The sequence below is a fragment of the Somniosus microcephalus genome, unplaced genomic scaffold (assembly GCF_052327205.1).
Source record: "Somniosus microcephalus isolate GS21.2 unplaced genomic scaffold, FLI_Smic_1.0 unresolved_chr7, whole genome shotgun sequence".
Taxonomy (NCBI): Eukaryota; Metazoa; Chordata; class Chondrichthyes; order Squaliformes; family Somniosidae; genus Somniosus; species Somniosus microcephalus.
Genome location: NW_028225185.1, coordinates 4,661,203 through 4,673,132, shown reverse-complemented (window position 1 = coordinate 4,673,132; position 11,930 = coordinate 4,661,203).

Sequence of the window (11,930 nt, the reverse complement as noted above, 5' to 3'; positions counted from 1 at the left end):
TGTTGAAAAACAGTTGATTAAAGCTTTGTTTAACGCTTAGACCAAGTGCCTAGTAGTTTTCTTAGGTCACCCGGCGAGTGAGGACGGCAGGTTTCACCGAACCGGTTGGGGGGACAGTCCGACAGCTTCACGCTCACTTTTACCGAGACCCGGCTTTCAATCTCCAGAATTCTTCCAACAGAATTCAAAAATTCTCAAGCTGCCCTCGGCGGGACTGGAACCGAAAGGCGTGGGGGGGGTGGTGGGGGCGGCCGAGCGAGCTAGTCAGTCGTGCAAGGCTGAGGGGGGGGGCGGGGGGCAACCAGCGGGCCGGGCGATAAATGTCGGTTGTGCCAGCAATGCCCACGTTCCGGAGATCGAATGTGAAAAAAACCCACAGTCGGTGCCTTCGTGAGAAGATCGGTAAAAGGAAAAGTGTCAGAAAGAGGCGACCAAAAGGCAACGGGATTACCAATGAGTGAGTGGAGATAACGACGGGTAATTGAGAGCCAGTCCATAATTTACAAAACTATCCCCGGGGCCTGCGACAAGCACCGCTTGTTTACTCAGTTCAGCTCCACTCTCGTGAGAGCTTGCAGGGTAACAAGCAACACGAGCTTGTATGTAGGTTACAAATGTCCTGCAGGCTGAAATCTATATATAGGGCTGTGCAGAGAAGGCTGCCTTCAATCAGGGCGCAGTCTACGTGCCGCCCCCCCCCCCCCCCGACCAGCCTCTTCGCTGCTGACTGACGGAGGCCCCGCCCCCTCCCGCAGAGCTTGGCCCTTCCACTCGCCTCACCCAAGTGGCCGACTTCACACGCCACCGGGAACAGGAGCAGGCCATTCGGCCCCTCGGATCTGCTCCGCCATTCAATGGGATCACGGCTGATCTGCGACCCAACTCCATCCACCCGCCTTTGGCCCCGTATCCCTTAATACCTCTGGTTAACAGAAAGCTACCAATCTCCGATTTAACATTAACAATTGACCCGGCATCAATTGCCGTTTGCGGAAGAAAGTTCCAAACTTCGACCACCCTTTGTGTGTAGAAGTGTTCCCTAATTTCACTCCTGAAATAACAGACTCTAATTTTTAGACTCTGCCCCCTAGTCCTAGAATCCCCAACCAGCGGAAATAGTTTCTCTATCTAACCTATTGGCTCCCCTTAATATCTTGAAAACTTCAATAAGATCACCCCTTAACCGTCTAAATTCCAGGAAATACAACCCTAGTTTGTGTAATCTCTCCTCGTAACTTAACCCTTGAAGTCCGGGTATCATAGAAACATAGAAGATAGGAGCAGGAGTAGGCCATTCGGCCCCTCGAGCCTGCTCCGCCAGTATGGTATGGCAGCTGTAGCTACTATGACCGGAAAGCCCTGCAGCGGGTAGTCAAAACTGCCCAACGCATTACCGGCACCCGGCTACCGACCATAGAGCACATCTACCAGAAACGCTGCCTACGGAGGTCACGGTCCATCATCAAAGACCCTACCCACCCCAGCCACAGTCTGTTCGCCCCCCTGCCATCTGGGAGACGCTACAGATGCATTCGCACCCGTACGACCAGATTTAGGAACAGCTTCTTTCCCAGGGCTGTCATCCTACTGAACTCCACAAATAAACTCTAAAGCCTGCACATCTGCCAATGCACTTTATTATGGTTATGTTTATGTTAATGTATTACAAGCCAAATGTATGTTGAATGTTTAAATGTCTTAATCTAAATGTACACTCTCGGGAGCCGCAAGCCTACATTTCGTTGTACTGCACTTGTGATGCGCTATCAATAACTCAAAAGACTGAGATTAAGCGAGTAATTAACAGGCTTTTATTAACAAGAGAATGAAGGTGTGCCTCGAGTGGTCGACCGGTCCAGAATACAAAGGGGCTGTGGAGCAGTCACCTTTATACCTGGATTCGTGGGAGGAGTCAGCCGAGGCATGTACAGGCATGTACACAGTGGAATACAAACAGTGGTTTACCACAACTTGTGCACTAACAATGACAATAAAGTTGATTATTATTATATTATTATTATTATAATGAGATCATGGCTGATCATCCAAATTCAGTACCCTGTCCCTGCTTTCTCCCCATACCCCTTGATCCCTTTAGCCTTAAGAAATATATCCAACTCCTTCTTGAATATATTTAATGAATTGGCCTCCACTGCCTTCTGTGGTAGAGAATTCCACAGGTTCACCACTCTCTGGGTGAAGAAATTCCCCCTCATCTCTGTCCTAAATGGTCTATCATTCTGGTAAACCTGCGCTGCACTCCCTCCGAGGCCAGTATATCCTTCCTAAGGTGTGGTGCCCAGAACTGCTCCCAGTGCTCCAGGTGTGGTCTAACCAGGGTTTTGTACAGCTGCAGCATAACTTCTACCCCCTTGTATTCTAGTCCTCCAGATATAAAGGCCGGCATTCCATTAGCCTTTTTGATTATTCTCTGTACCTGTTCATGACGTTTTAATGATCTGTGTACCTGGACCCCCCCAAGTCTCTTTGGACCTCCACTGTTTTTAGCCTTTCACCATTTAGAAAGTACCCTGTTCTATCCTTTTTAGTTCCAAAGTGGATGACCGCATATCTGCCTGTGTTGAAATCCATTTGCCACAGTTTTGCCCACTGACTTAATCAGCCAGCCTTGACAGTGAATGGGCGAGAGGGGGTAGAATTATCGAACCCGACACCACCTTCGCATGTACACCCACAACAACAGCAATTTGTATTTGTGCAGCGCCTTTAATGCAGTAAAATGTCCCAGGGCGCTTCACAGGAGCGATTATCAGACAGAATCAGACACCGACCCACATCAGGAGATATGAGGACAGGTGACCAAAAGCTGGGTCAAAGAGGTCGGTTTTAAGGAGAGTCTTAAAGGTGGAGGGAGAGAGGAAACACACACAAACACACCAGTAGGGTTGACTGGATTGTGATCAAGAGTCAGAGTGTAGGTTTCTCCCCTCACTCCCTCGTCCGGAGTCGTGAAGCCAATTGCCACCCCAACATTGCCGTCATCCACAGCTTCCTGTCTCAGCCGTGGCTCAGTGTGCTGCTCTCTCTCTCTCATCTCTGAGTCAGAGGGTGAATGGGTTCGAGTCCCACTCCAAAGACTTGAGCACAAAATCCAGGCCGACACTCCCAGTGCAGTACTGAGGGAGCGCCGCACTGTCGGAGGGGCAGTACTGAGGGAGCGCCGCACTGTCGGAGGGGCAGTACTGAGGGAGCGCCGCACTGTCGGAGGGGCAGTACTGAGGGAGAGCCGCACGGTCGGAGGGGCAGTACTGAGGGAGCGCCGCACTGTCGGAGGGGCGGTACTGAGGGAGCGCCGCACTGTTGGCGGGGCAGTGCTGAGGGAGCGCTGCACTGTCGGAGGGGCAGTACTGAGGGAGCGCCGCACTGTCGGAGGGACAGTACTGAGGGAGTGCCGCACTGTCGGAGGGGCAGTACTGAGGGAGCGCCGCACTGTCGGAGGGGCAGTACTGAGGGAGCGCCGCACTGTCGGAGGGGCAGTACTGAGGGAGCACCGCACTGTCGGAGGGTCAGTACTGAGGGAGCGCCGCACTGTCGGAGGGTCAGTACTGAGGGAGCGCTGCACTGCCAGCGGTGCCGTCTTTCAGGTGACACCTTAAACTGTTCAGGGGCCACTATTGGAAGAGGAGTTCTCCCAAATCTGGAATAAAAAGCTAGTATCAGTAATGGTAATCATGGAACTACTGGATTGTCGTAAAAACCCATCTGGTTCACTAATGTCCTTTAAGGAAGGAAATCTACCGTCCTTACACTGTCTGGCCGATATCTGACTCCAGACCCACAGCAATGCGGTTGACTCTTAACTGCCCTCTGAAATGGCCCAGCGAGACACTCAGTTGTATCAAACCGCTCGTAAAACCTTCACCACACGGGACTGCAGTGGTTCAAGAAGGCGGCTCACCACCACCTTCTCGAGGCCAATTAGGGGACGGGCAATAAATGCCGGCCTTGCCAGCGACGCCCACATCCCATGAATTAATTTTTTTTAAAAACACAGCTCCCTCAAACATCGCCACAAAATAATAAACCGGTCGTTCATCTCGCTGCTGCTTTTTGGATCTTGCTGTGCACGGACAGTTGCTGCGTTTTGCCTATATCGCAACTTCTGGGGATATGGTGGTGTAGAGGGAATGTCGCAGGCGTGTCCTTTGACTGAGACGTCAAACCCACACCCAGGTCGAAACTTTGCCGGCGCTCAGGGAGCAGGTTTGGAGGCGGGACATGCGGCAAAAATTGCAAAGATCGACGGGGGGCAGGAAACCCGCTCCCAACCCGCCTCCAATCAATCTCCCGGAGATTTGCGCATGGACCCGACACCTAGCGATGGGGAAAGGATTATAGCCACTTAACTGCCTGTTAAAGGTTGTTAACAGGCTCTTTTGGAATTTTGACACTTCTACTGCGGGCTTCCCGACGTCCGGACACCGCGCCAGGTAAGTGCGGCGTGCTGTGGGTCTGCTGTAATGTTTCTGCATTGATGACAGCCGCAGAAGTGGTGTGAAGGATCCAATGGTGCACTGGTGAGTTTCAGAGGTAAGAAAATGTTTGGAAATTCATTTTTAATGCATTTAGACTTTTCTGTAGGTAACAAGTTTTGGATTGTGTGTGTAGTCCCACCTCACACACACACAGATCACACACAGAAACCCCACAGTGCAGATAGAGGCCATTTCAGCCCATCGAGCCTGCACCGACACATATCCCACAGACAGTCACCCGAGGCCGGATTTGAACCCGGGTCCCTGGCGCTGTGAGGCAACAGTGCTAACCACTATGCCACCGTGCTCATTGGGAGAACCTCTCTCACCAGTGACAGATCGCTTCTGTAACCTCACCTGCAGCTGCCGTCTGTTCTAGCCTAAGGAGGGAGTCACTGGAGAGCCTGGGTGCAAGGGCTCACCTTTGTACAGTAGTTGTCAGTGTTTGCAGCACCTCAATGCTGTCAAACACTGAGAAATCAGCTGTCCAAAAAAAATTGTGCGTGGTCCCTTTAAGAAAACCGGCAGATGACGCGTCATCAACTGACATCATCTGACTGGCTTCATCTTAATTGGCAGGCAAGCCCGCAGGGCGGGGCTTAACAAGGCCGATTGACGTAAAATCACGTCTGTGGGCCGGATGTAGTTGGGGGGCGGGACTGGAACCTGGAAGCCACCTGACCCGCCCCCCAAGCCGCATCGATTGAGAAAATCGCGGCCCTTCTGTCCGTGCGGGTGGACTTAGAGGTCCCAAGGCATAATTGAACGGTGACTGGGTGGGGGATTTCTCCTCGTGTCCTGGTCAATAGAAAAGCAGAGTATTTTTTAAATGGTGAGAGATTGGGAAATGTTGGTGTTCAGAGGGACCTGGGTGTCCTTGTACACGAATCACTGAAAGTTAACATGCAGGTACAGCAAGCAATTAGGAAAGCAAATGGTATGTTGGCCTTTATTACAAGAGGATTTGAGTGTAAGAGTAAAGACGTCTTACTGCAATTATATAGGGCCCTGGTGAGACCACACCTGGAGTATTGTGTACAGTTTTGGTCTCCTTACCTAAGGAAGGATATACTTGCCATAGAGGGAGTGCAACAAAGGTTCACCAGACTGGTTCCTGGGATGGGGGATTGTCCTATGAGGAGAGATTGAGTAGACTAGGCCTGTATTCTCTAGAGTTTAGAAGAATGAGAGGTGATCTCATTGAAACATACAAGATTCTGAGGGGAATTGACAGGGTAGATGCTGAGAGGCCATTTCCCCCTGGCTGGAGAGTCTAGAACCAGGGGTCACAGTCTCAGGATAAGGGGTCGGCCATTGAGGACTGAGATGAGGAGGAATTTCTTCACTCAGAGGGTGGTGAATCTTTGGAATTCTCTGCCCCAGAGGGCTGTGGAGGCTCAGTCGTTGAGTATATTCAAGGTCGAGATCGATAGATTTTTGGACTCTCGGGGAATCGAGGGATATGGAGGTCGGGCGGGAAAGTGGAGTTGAGGTCGAAGATCAGCCATGATCTTATTGAATGGCGGAGCAGGCTCGAGGGGCCGAATGGCCGACTCCCGCTCCTAATTCTTGTGTATCTTATGCTCAACGTCTCCCCCTCAGACAGCCCCATGAAAAGAAAACAGCTTCACTGGTCATTCGTTTGGGCGATGTTGCCAAGTTCTTGCTGTGCACTGAACGACTGCCCCATTTCCCAACATATCGACACTTCAAAGTCATTTATTGGAAGTGCGCGGCACTTTGAGACGCGAGGAAGCGCGCGGTGTAAACGCAAGCCCCGGCACTCATGAACACCAAATTAGCCGGCCAAGACAACCGCTGACTTGCCGCAGGATGGAAGCAGCCCTCAACTAATAGATACCAACAGAAAACGCCGGGCAATCGCGGCGGGTCAGGGCGGCGTCTGCGGAGAGAGAAACAGAGCCGGCGTCTCCGCTCGGCGACCTCTCGTCGGAACTGGAAGATTGTTCGAGACAGGGAAAGAGCGGGTGGGGCAGAGGGAGAATAAAAGTGATGGGGGCGGAGGACCGGAATGATTATTTATTTATTTATTTATTCGTTCCTGGGATGTGGGCGTCGCTGGCAAGGCCGGCATTTATTGCCCATCCCTAGTTGCCCTTGAGAAGGTGGTGGTGAGCCGCCTTGAACCGCTGCAGTCCGTGTGGTGAAGGTGCTCCCACAGTGCTGTTAGGGAGGGAGTTCCAGGATTTTGACCCAGCGACGATGAAGGAACGGCCGATATATTTCCAAGTCGGGATGGTGTGTGTGACTTGGAGGGGAACTTGGAGGTGGTGGTGTTCCCATGCGCCTGCTGCCCTTGTCCTTCGAGGTGGAAGAGGTCGCGGGTTTGGGAGGTGCTGCCGAAGAAGCCTTGGCGAGTTGCTGCAGTGCATCTTGTAGATGGTACACACTGCAGCCACGGTGCGCCGGTGGTGGAGGGAGTGAATGTTTAAGGTGGTGGATGGAGTGCCGATCAAGCGGGCTGCTTTCTCCTGGACGGTGTCAAGCTTCTTGAGTGTTGTTGGAGCTGCACTCATCCAGGCAAGTGGAGAGTATTCCATCACACTCCTTACTTGTGCCTTGTAGATGGTGGAAAGGCTTTGGGGAGTCAGGAGGTGAGACACTCGCCACAGAATACCCAGCCTCTGACCTGCTCTTGTTGCCACAGTATTTATGTGGCTGGACCAGTTAAGTTTCTGGTCAATGGTGACCCCCAGGATGTTGATGGCGGGGGATTCGGCAATGGTAATGCCGTTGAATGTCAAGGGGTGGTGGTTAGACTCTCGCTTGTTGGAGATAGTCATTGCCTGGCACTTCTGTGGCGCGAATGTTACCTGTCACTTATCAGCCCAAGCCTGAACGTCGTCCAGGTCTTGTTGCATGCGGGCATGGACTGCTTCATTATCGGAGGAGTAGTGAGGGTGCAAGGCAAAAGGGGGCGATAATGGGACAAAAGAGGGGCCCAGAGGAGGCGTGAGATGGAAAGTGGGGTTAGGCGCCATAGCTCTTTTTCGGCCGGCACACACACGATGGGCCGAATGGCCTCCTTCTGTGCCGTCAATTTCTATGATTCTATGAAATGGTTACAGAATGTCCCAGAGGAAGTCGGAGTGGTGGTTAACGTCTAAAGTTGTTAAAACTTAATGTTAAGGCCGGAAGGCTGTAAAACACTGAGTGGAAAGGTGAGGGGCTGTTCCCCGAGCTAACGTAGAGTTAAAAGCTGTACATCGATAACAATCTTCCAATTCTGACCCCGTTTAGAGCACCGTGTTCATTCTGGGCCCCGCAGCTCGGGAAGGATATACTGGCCTCGGAGGGGGAGGGGGGAACACAGATTCACCAGAACGATACCCGGGACTAAAAGGGTTAAATTCCGAGGACAGGTTACACAAACTAGGCTTGTATTCCCTCGAGTTTAGAAGATTAAGGGGTGATCTAATCGAGGTGTTTAAAGGATTCGATGGGGTAGAGATAGAGAGAAACTGTTTCCTCTGGTGGGGGGAGTCCAGAACAAGGTGGGGGGGGCGTCACCTTAAAATTAGAGCCAGGCCGTTCAGGGGTGATGTCAGGAAGTACTTCTTCACACAAAGGGGGGTGGAAATCACAGAATCACAGAATCACAGAAACCCCACAGTGCAGATAGAGGCCATTTCGGCCCATCGAGCCTGCACCGACACATATCCCACCCGATCCCCGTAACCCCTACATATCCCACCCTATCCCCGTAACCCCACGTATTTAATCCCCCTAACACTAAGGGTCAATTTTATCATAGCCAATCAACCTAACCCGCACATCTTTGGACTGTGGGAGGAAACCGGAGCACCCGGAGGAAACCCACGCAAACACGGGGAGAATGTGCAAACTCCACACAGACAGTCGCCCGAGGCCGGATTCGAACCCGGGTCCCTGGCGCTGTGAGGCAACAGTGCTAACCACTATGCCACCGTGCTCTGGAACTCTTCCCCCAAAAGGCTGGGGGGGTCAATTGAAAATATCAAAACTGCGATCGATAGATTTTTTTTTTAGGTAAGGGGATTAAGGGTATCAGGGTACGGTAGCATAGCGGTTATGTCACTGGGCTAGTAACCCAGAGGCCTGGACTAATGACCCGGAGACAAAAGTTCAAAACCCACCATGGCACTGGGGAATTTAAATTCAATTAAATAAATGTAGAATAAAAAGCTAGTATCAGTAACGGTGACCCATGAAATTACCGCATTGTTGTAAAACCCATCTGATTCACTAATGTCCCTTAGGGAAGGAAATCTATCGTCCTTACCCCGGTCTGGCCGATATGTGACTCCAAACCCACAGCAACGTTGTTGACTCTCGAGTGGTCTCTGAAATGGCGGCTCACCACCACCTTCTCAAGGGCAATTAGGGATGGGCAATAAATGCCAGCCTTTCCAACGACACCCACATCCCAGGAACGAATAATAAGAAAAAAAGAGATATGGAACCAAGGCGGGTAAGATGGCGTTCAGCCACAATCTGATTGAATGGCGGAACAGGTTGGAGGGGCTGAGCAGCCTCCTCCTGTTCCTATAATGAAAGCTCAATTCTGCTTCTCTCTCCACAGATGCTGTCCTGACCTGCTGAGTGTTCCCAGAGTGACATTTTTGCTCAGCATGTGTCAGCTGTGGCTCAGTGGGCAGCACACTCGCTTCCGAGTCAGAAGGTCGTGGGTTCAAGTCCCACTCCAGAGATTTGAGCACAAAATCTAGGCCGACACTCCCAGTGCAGTACTGAGGGAGCGCCGCACTGTCGGAGGGGCAGTACTGAGGGAGCGCCGCACTGTCGGAGGGGCAGTACTGAGGGAGCGCCGCACTGTCGGAGGGGCAGTACTGAGGGAGCGCCGCACTGTCGGAGGGGGCAGTACTGAGGGAGCGCCGCACTGTCGGAGGGGCAGGACTGAGGGAGCGCCGCACTGTCGGAGGGGCAGTACTGAGGGAGCGCCGCACTGTCGGAGGGGCAGTACTGAGGGAGCGCCGCACTGTCGGAGGGGCGGTACTGAGGGAACGCCGCACTGTCGGAGGGGCAGCACTGAGGGAGCGCTGCACTGTCGGAGGGGCAGCACTGAGGGAGCACCGCACTGTCGGAGGGGGCAGTGCTGAGGGAGCACCGCACTGTCGGAGGGGCAGTACTGAGGGAGCACCGCACTGTCGGAGGGGCAGCACTGAGGGAGGGCCGCACTGTCGGAGGGGCAGTACTGAGGGAGCGCCGCACTGTCGGAGGGGCAGCACTGAGGGAGGGCCGCACTGTCGGAGGGGCAGTACTGAGGGAGCGCCGCACTGTCGGAGGGGCAGTACTGAGGGAGCGCCGCACTGTGGGAGGGGCAGCACTGAGGGAGCGCTGCACTGTCGGAGGGGCAGCACTGAGGGAGCGCCGCACTGTCGGAGGGGCAGTACTGAGGGAGCGCCGCACTGTCGGAGGGGCGGTACTGAGGGAGCGCCGCACTGTCGGAGGGGCAGCACTGAGGGAGCGCTGCACTGCCGGAGGGGCAGCACTGAGGCAGCACCGCACTGTCGGAGGGGGCAGTACTGAGGGAGCGCCGCACTGTCGGAGGGGCGGGACTGAGGGAGCGCCGCACTGTCGGAGGGGCAGTACTGAGGGAGCGCCGCACTGTCGAAGGGGCAGTACTGAGGGAGCGCCGCACTGTCGGAGGGGCGGTACTGAGGGAGCACCGCACTGTCGGAGGGGCAGTACTGAGGGAGCACCGCACTGTCGGAGGGGCAGCACTGAGGGGGGGCAGTACTGAGGGAGCGCAGCACTGTCGGAGGGGCAGCACTGAGGGAGGGCCGCACTGTCGGAGGGGCAGTACTGAGGGAGCGCCGCACTGTCGGAGGGGCAGTACTGAGGGAGCGCCGCACTGTGGGAGGGGCAGCACTGAGGGAGCGCTGCACTGTCGGAGGGGCAGCACTGAGGGAGCGCCGCACTGCCAGAGGGGCAGTACTGAGGGAGTGCCGCACTGTCGGAGGGGCGGTACTGAGGGAGCGCCGCACTGCCAGAGGGGCAGTACTGAGGGAGTGCCGCACTGTCGGAGGGGCGGTACTGAGGGAGCGCCGCACTGTCGGAGGGGCAGTACTGAGGGAGCGCCGCACTGTCGGAGGGGCAGTACTGAGGGAGCGCCGCACTGTCGGAGGGGCAGTACTGAGGGAGCGCCGCACAGTTGGAGGGGCAGTACTGAGGGAGCGCCGCACAGTCGGAGGGGCGGTACTGAGGGAGCGCCGCACAGTCGGAGGGGCAGTACTGAGGGAGCGCCGCACTGTGGGAGGGGCAGTACTGAGGGAGCGCCGCACTGTCGGAGGGGCAGCACTGAGGGAGGGCCGCACTGTCGGAGGGGCAGTACTGAGGGAGCGCCACACTGTCGGAGGGGCAGTACTGAGGGAGTGCCGCACTGTGGGAGGGGCAGCACTGAGGGAGCGCTGCACTGTCGGAGGGGCAGCACTGAGGGAGCGCCGCACTGCCAGAGGGGCAGTACTGAGGGAGTGCTGCACTGTCGGAGGGGCGGTACTGAGGGAGCGCCGCACTGCCAGAGGGGCAGTACTGAGGGAGCGCCGCACTGCCAGAGGGGCAGTACTGAGGGAGTGCCGCACTGTCGGAGGGGCGGTACTGAGGGAGTGCCGCACTGTCGGAGGGGCAGTACTGAGGGAGCGCCGCACTGTCGGAGGGGCAGTACTGAGGGAGCGCCGCACAGTTGGAGGGGCAGTACTGAGGGAGCGCCGCACAGTCGGAGGGGCGGTACTGAGGGAGCGCCGCACAGTCGGAGGGGCAGTACTGAGGGAGCGCCGCACTGTGGGAGGGGCAGTACTGAGGGAGTGCCGCACTGTCGGAGGGAGTGCCGCACTGTCGGAGGGGCAGTACTGAGGGAGCGCCGCACTGTCGGAGGGGCGGTACTGAGGGAGTGCCGCACTGTCGGAGGGGCAGTACTGAGGGAGCACCGCACTGTCGGAGGGGCGGTACTGAGGGAGCACCGCACTGTCGGAGGGGCAGTACTGAGGGAGCGCCGTACTGTCGGAGGGAGTGCCGCACTGTCGGAGGTGCCGTCTTTCAGATGAGATATTAAACTGAGGCCCCGTCGGCCCTCTCAGGTGGACGTAAAAGATCCCACGGCCACTATTGGAAGAAGAGCAGGGGGGAGTTCTCCCCGGTGTCCTGGGGCCAATATTTATCCCTCAACCAACATCACTAAAACAGATTATCTGGCCATTTATCACATTGCTGTTTGTGGGAGCTTGCTGTGCGCAAATTGGCTGCCGCGTTTCCCACATTACAACAGTGAGCACACTTCAAAAAAAGTACTTCATTGGCTGTAAAGCGCTTTGGGACGTCCGGTGGTCGTGAAAGGCGCTATAGAAATGCAAGTCTTTCTTTGACCTTAGCAATGAGGACACATGTCACAATTTAGAGAGAGGGAGGGCATCTTCCAGC